At 41.9% G+C, this 6,150-nt stretch overlaps 1 protein-coding gene across 3 annotated transcripts in view; it reads right to left on the bottom strand.

Moving 5' to 3' along the window:
• Nucleotides 1-672: 672 nt before the first annotated feature.
• Nucleotides 673-6,150, bottom strand: part of KIFBP (kinesin family binding protein) — a 54,489-nt gene continuing 49,011 nt past the window's right edge. Inside the window, exons 8-9 of one of the 3 annotated variants that reach the window (XM_064594730.1) lie at nt 3,343-3,929; nt 673-2,838 (exon numbers count right to left, since the gene is read on the bottom strand). The gene's annotated coding sequence lies outside the window, so the exon portion shown is untranslated. Of the gene's footprint in view, nt 3,930-6,150 lie in introns of all 3 variants that reach the window. The other 2 variants (XM_045877965.3, XM_064594731.1) reach the window with 2 other exon arrangements.

Raw genomic sequence — 6,150 nt, 5'->3', positions numbered from 1 at the left:
GGAGTTTTATGGTTTCAGGTCTCACATTTAGGTCTTTAATCCACTTTGAGTTTATTTTTGTGTATGGTGTAAGAAAATGGTCCACTTACATCCTTTTGCATGTAACTGTCCAGTTTTCCCAACACCATTTGTTGAAGAGACTCTCTTTGCCTCATTGTATGTTCTTGCCTCCTTTGTCATAGATTTGTTGACCACATAAGCATGGGTTTATTTCTGGGCCCTATTCCATTACATTAATCTATGTGTCCATTTTTGTGCCAGTACCATACTGTTTTGATTATTATAGCTTTGTAGTATATCTTGAAATCTGGGGTTGTGATATCTCCAGTTTTATTCATTCTCAAGATTGCTTTGGCTAATTGGGGTCTTTGGTGGTTCCATACAAATTTTAAGATTATTTGTTCTAGTTCTGTAAAAAGTACTACTGGTATTTTGATAGGGATTGCATTGAATCAATGTTCTGCTTCTTGATCTGAGTTCTGATCGCACTTTTGTGTTCTGTTTGTGAGAATTCATTAAACCGTACGTTTTTTATGATGCACTTTTTGATACATACGTTGTACTTCAATAGAAAGTTAAAATTATATATGCAATTCCTTTGATCCAGTTATTCTAGTTTTAGAACTCTATCCTATAAGAGTAAAAGCAACATTATGTATCGATATGTAAGGATTTATTCACAAGCATGTTTATTGGTTTACAGTTACATAAAAACTGAAATAACATGACTGCTCATCAGTGGAGATAAGTGAATGGACAAGGTCTATGCATGCTATGGAATCAGAAGCTGCTTATAAAAAAAAGTTGTATTGGGGCGCCTGGGTGGCTCAGTTGGTTAAGTGTCCGACTCTCGATTTCAGCTTGAGTTATGATCCCAGGGTTGTGGAATCGAGCCCCGCTCCCTGCTTCTCCCTGTCCCTCTGCCCTACTTGTGCTCTCTTTCACTCCATCTCAAATAAATAAAATCTTTTTTAAAAATGTGTACATATCAGGCGCCTGGGTGGCTCAGTTGGTTAAGTGACTGCCTTCGGCTCAGGTCATGATCTTGGAGTCCCGGGATCAAGTCCCACATCGGGCTCTCTGCTCAGCAGGCAGTGTTTCTCCCTCTGACCCTACCCGCTCTCATGTCCTCTCTCTCATTCTCTCTCTCGCTTGCTCTCAAATAAATAAAATCTTAAAAAAAAAATGTGTACATATCACTCCTGCCAATGTATAAGTGAATGGATAGATGATTTGTGAGGTCAATGGAAGTTAAAAGGGAAGGATAGGGACACTAATATCCTTATCTTAGTGGATGGTCTTGACATGGAACAATACACATGTGTACATACATAGATATTTACATTGAAATAGTTAATATATATTAAGTACATTTTCATATATACATATTCATTACATATTATTATATTTATAGGCCTACCTCATATAACTATGCTTTGCTTTATTGCATTTCACAGATAATTTCATTTTTCACAAATTGAAGGTCTGTGGCAACCCTCCCCAAGCAGGTCGATTGGAGCCATCTTTCCAACATTTGCTCACTTTTTGTCTCTAGGTCACATTTGGTCATTTCCACGAGATTTCTAACTTTTTCATTTACATTTGTTAAGGTGATCTGTGATCAGGGATCTTTGATGTTACTGTTGTAATTGTTTTGGGTGCCACAGACTGTGCCCATAACAACACAGTGAACTTAATAAATGTCATGTGTGTTCTGGCCGCTCCACTTTCCCCCATCTCTCTCCCTCCCTTCAGGCCTCCCTGTTCCCTGAGACACAACACTATTTTTAAAAATACTTTATTTATGTATTTGTCAGAGAGAGAGCACGCACAGGCAGGGGCACGGGCAGCAGAGGGCAAGGGAGGAGCAGGCTCCCCGCTGAGCAGGCGCTTAACCAACTGAGCCACCCAGGTGCCCCGAGATACAACACTATTGAAATTAGGCCAATTAAAAACCCTACAAATGGCCTCTAAATGTTCAAGTGAAAGGAAGAGGTGCATGTCTCTCTCTTTAGATCAAGAGCTAGAAAGGATTATTAAGCTTAGAGCAGAAAGCATGTCAAAAGCCAAGATGGGCTAAAAGCTACACCTCTTGTGTCAAACAGCAAGTCGTGAATGTAAAAAGAAAATTCTTGAAGGAAAATGAAAATGCTTCTCCAGTGAACACATGAATGATAAGAAAGCAAAATAGCCTTATTGCCGTTATGGGGAAAGGTTAGTGGTCTGGATGGAAGGTCAAACCAGCCACAACATTCCCTTAAGCCAAAGCCTAATTCCGAGCTCTCTTCAGTTCAATGAAGGCCGAGAGAGGTGAGGAAGTGCACTAAAGTTTGAAGCTAACAGAGGGTGGTACATGAGGTTTATGGAAAGAAACCATCTGCCTCACATAGAAGTAAAAGATGAAGCAGCAAATGCTGGTGTAGAAGCTGCAGCAAGTTCTCCAGAAGATCCAGCTGAGATCATTCATGAAAGTGGCTGAGTTACACAACAGATTTTCAGTGTAGGTGAGACAGCCTTCTATTGGAAGTAAATGCCATCTAGGACTTTCCTAGCCAGAGAGAAGTCATGCCTGGCTTCAAAGCTTCAAAAGCCAGGCTGACTCTCTGGTTAGGGGCTAATGTAGCCGGTGACTAAGTTGAAGTCAGTCTTCCTTTATTGTTCTGAAAATCCTAGGGCGCTGGGGCGCCTGGGTGGCTCAGTCGTGAAGCATCTGCCTTCAGCTCAGGTCATGGTCCCAGGGTCCTGGGATCGAGCCCCGCATCGGGCTCCCTGCTCGGCGGGAAGCCTGCTTCTCCCTCTCCCACTCCCCCTGCTTGTGTTCCCGCTCTCGCTGTCACTCTGTCAAATAAATAAATAAAATCTTAAAAAAAAAAAAAAGAAAGAAAGAAAATCCTAGGGCCCTTAGGCACCTGGTCCCCCAAGAGCTCTAATGGAGATATAGAAGGAGATTCATGTTATTACACTACAGACAGAACGGTTGGCAGCCCTGGATCAAGGAGTCATTTCAACTTTCAGGTCTTATTATTTAAGAAACACATTTCTTAGGTGCCTGGGTGGCTCAGTCAGTTAAGCATCTGCCTTTGGCTCAAGTCATGATCCCAGGGTCCTGCGATAGAATCCCACATTGGGCTCTCTGCTCAGCAGGGAATCTGCTTCTCCCTCTCCCCCTCCTCCCTCTCTCTCTCAAATAAATGAAATCTTAAAAAAAAAAAAATACATTTCTTAAGGCTATAGCTGCCATAGATGGTGATTCCTCTGATGGATCTGGGCAAAGTAAATTGAAAACTACTGGAAAGGATTCGCCATTCTAGATGTTATTAAGAACATTCGTGATTGGGGCACCTGGGTGGCTCAGTCGGTTAAGCGGCTGCCTTCGGCTCAGGTTATGATCCTGGAGTCCTGGGATCGAGTCCCGCATCGGGCTCCCTGCTCAGCAGAGTCTGCTTCTCCCTCTGACCCTCCCCCATCTTGTGCTCTCTCTCAAATAAATGAATAAAATCTTTAAAAAAAAAAAAAGAACATTCGTGATTAAGAACTGGCTGGGCTCAGTCGGTAGAGCATGTGACTTTTGACCTCAGGGTTGTAAGTTTGAGCCCCATGTTGGGTGTAGAGATTCCTTAAAAATAAAAAAATCTTAAAAATAAGAAAGAACACTCATGATTCATGGGAAACGGTAAAATATCAACATGAACAGGTGTGTGGAATAAGTTGATTCCAGCCCTCATGGATGACTTCGTGGGGTTGGAGACTTCCGTGGAGGAAGTAACAGCAGATGTGCTGGAAACAGCAAGAGAACTAGAAGTAGAGCCTGGAGCTGGGGCTGCATGGCTGCAATCTCATCATCAAACTTGAACAGCTGAGGAGTTGTTTCTTATAGGTCAGCAAACAAAGTGGTTTCTGGAGTTGGAGTTTACTCCTGGTGGAGATGGCTGAAATAACAACAAAGGATTTAGAATATTACATCCACTCAGTTGATAAAGCAGGGGCAGGGTTGGAGAGGATGGACTCCAGTTTTGAAAGAAGTTCTACTGTGGGTAAAATGCTATCAAACAGCATCACATGCTACAGAGACATCATCCATGAAAGGAAGAGTCAATCAGTGAGGCAAAATTTATTGTTGTCTTCAGAAATCACTGCAGCCGCCCCAACCTTCAGCAACCACCACCCTGCTCAGTCAGCAGCCATTGACATTGAAGCAAGACCCTCCACCAGCAAAAAGATGAGGACTTGATGAAAGCTCAGATGATGGTTAGATTTTTTTTTTAGCAATGAAGTATTTTTATTTTTTTTATTTTTATTTTTTTTAAAGATTTTATTTATTTATTTGAGAGAGAGAGAAGGAGAGACAGAGAGCACGAGAGGGAAGAGGATCAGGGGGAGAGGCAGACCCCCCACTGAGCAGGGAGCCCGATGTGGGACTCGATCCCAGGACTCCAGGATCATGACCTGAGCTGAAGGCAGTCGCTCAACCAACTGAGCCACCCAGGCGCCCAGCAATGAAGTATTTTTAAATTAAGGTGTGGACATCGCTTTTTTTTTTTAACCTAAGGCTACTGCACACTTAGTAGACTAAAGGACAATATAAACATTATTTTTATATGCTAGGAAACCAAAAAATTCATTTGACTCACCTTATCGCAACATTCACTCTATTGTGGGGGTCTGGAACTGAACGCATGAAATGTTTGAGGTATATCTGTACTACATATATAGTTTAACCAAAAACAGTGTTAATAGTGAGTGATACTGGGGCGCCTGGGTGGCTCAGTCGTTAAGCGTCTGCCTTCGGCTCAGGTCATGATCCCAGGGTCCTGGGATCGAGCCCCGCATCGGGCTCCCTGCTCCGCGGGAAGCCTGCTTCTCCCTCTCCCACTCCCCCTGCTTGTGTTCCCTTTCTCGCTGTGTCTCTGTCAAATAAATAAATAAAATCTTTTAAAAAAAAAAATAGTGAGTGATATTAAAGAGGCAAGGAGGGAAGTAGGGGGCTGTAAGTGGAAGAAGCCAGAAGATGATGCTGTAAATTGATAAATCAAGAAATAGTGATAGGAAGGTATTATTATCACATATCTGAGTAGCCACCAAAAGACAGTTACACAGGTTCCTTCTTGGGAGTGGTTGAGGGGGGTGTGTGGGGAAGGACAGTACCAGGGACTGCTACTTTCTGTTTTAAACTCCTTGAAACTATTTTTTTTTATTTTTTTAATTTTTGTTAAAGATTTTACTTATTTATTTGAGAGAGAGAGAGCACAAGTAGGGGGAGCAGCAGAGGGAGAGGGAGAAGCAGACTCCCCGCTGAGCAGGGAGCCCAACGTGGGGCTCAATCCCAGGACCCCGAGAACCTGACTGAGCTACCCAGGCGCCCCCTCTTGAAACTATTTTTAAATTAGGCATATTTCTTAAATTGATTTTGTAAAATAGTATTTAAAGTAGCTTTTATAATACTAATTCAAAGGGATACATGCACCCGATGTTTACAGGAGCATTATCTACAATAGCCAAATTATGGAAACAGCCCAAGTGTCCATCAACTGACAAATGGATAAATGGTATATATACACAATGGAATATTAGCCATAAAAAGAATGAAATCTTGCCATTTGCAACAACATGGATGGAGCTAGAGAGTATTATGCCAAGCGAAGTAAGTCAGAGAAAGACAAATACCACATGATTTCACTCATCTGTGGAATTTAAGAAACATAACAAATAAGCAAAGGAAAAAGAGAAAGAGGAAAGAGAAGCAAACCAAGAAAAAGACTCTTAACTATAGAGAACAAACCAGTGGTTACCACAGGGGAGGTGGGCAGGGGGATGGGTGACATAGGGGATGGGGATTAAGGAGGGCACTTGTGATGAGCACCGGGTGTTGTACGGAAGTGATGAGTCACTAAATTCTACACCTGAAACTAATATTGCACTGTACGTTAACTAGCTGGAATTTAAATAAAAACTTGGATAAGAAAAATAAATTAACTTAAAAAAAAGGAAATGAATGTAATCATGTGCATGTCTGAGTAACATTCGGCAATTAGTGAACTAAAAAGACTAAGAACTACACACTGATGATAACCAGTACCCTAGGCATGGATGACATTGCCTGGAGAGACCGAGAACCTAGGTCAAATCCTAAGTATCGTCATATTTAATAGT

This window comes from Mirounga angustirostris, unplaced genomic scaffold (genome assembly GCF_029215605.1).
Source record: "Mirounga angustirostris isolate CCGP_5_RB_7025 unplaced genomic scaffold, mMirAng1.0.hap1 SCAF_6, whole genome shotgun sequence".
Classification (NCBI taxonomy): Eukaryota; Metazoa; Chordata; class Mammalia; order Carnivora; family Phocidae; genus Mirounga; species Mirounga angustirostris.
This window is presented reverse-complemented; position numbering and strand designations above follow the sequence as displayed.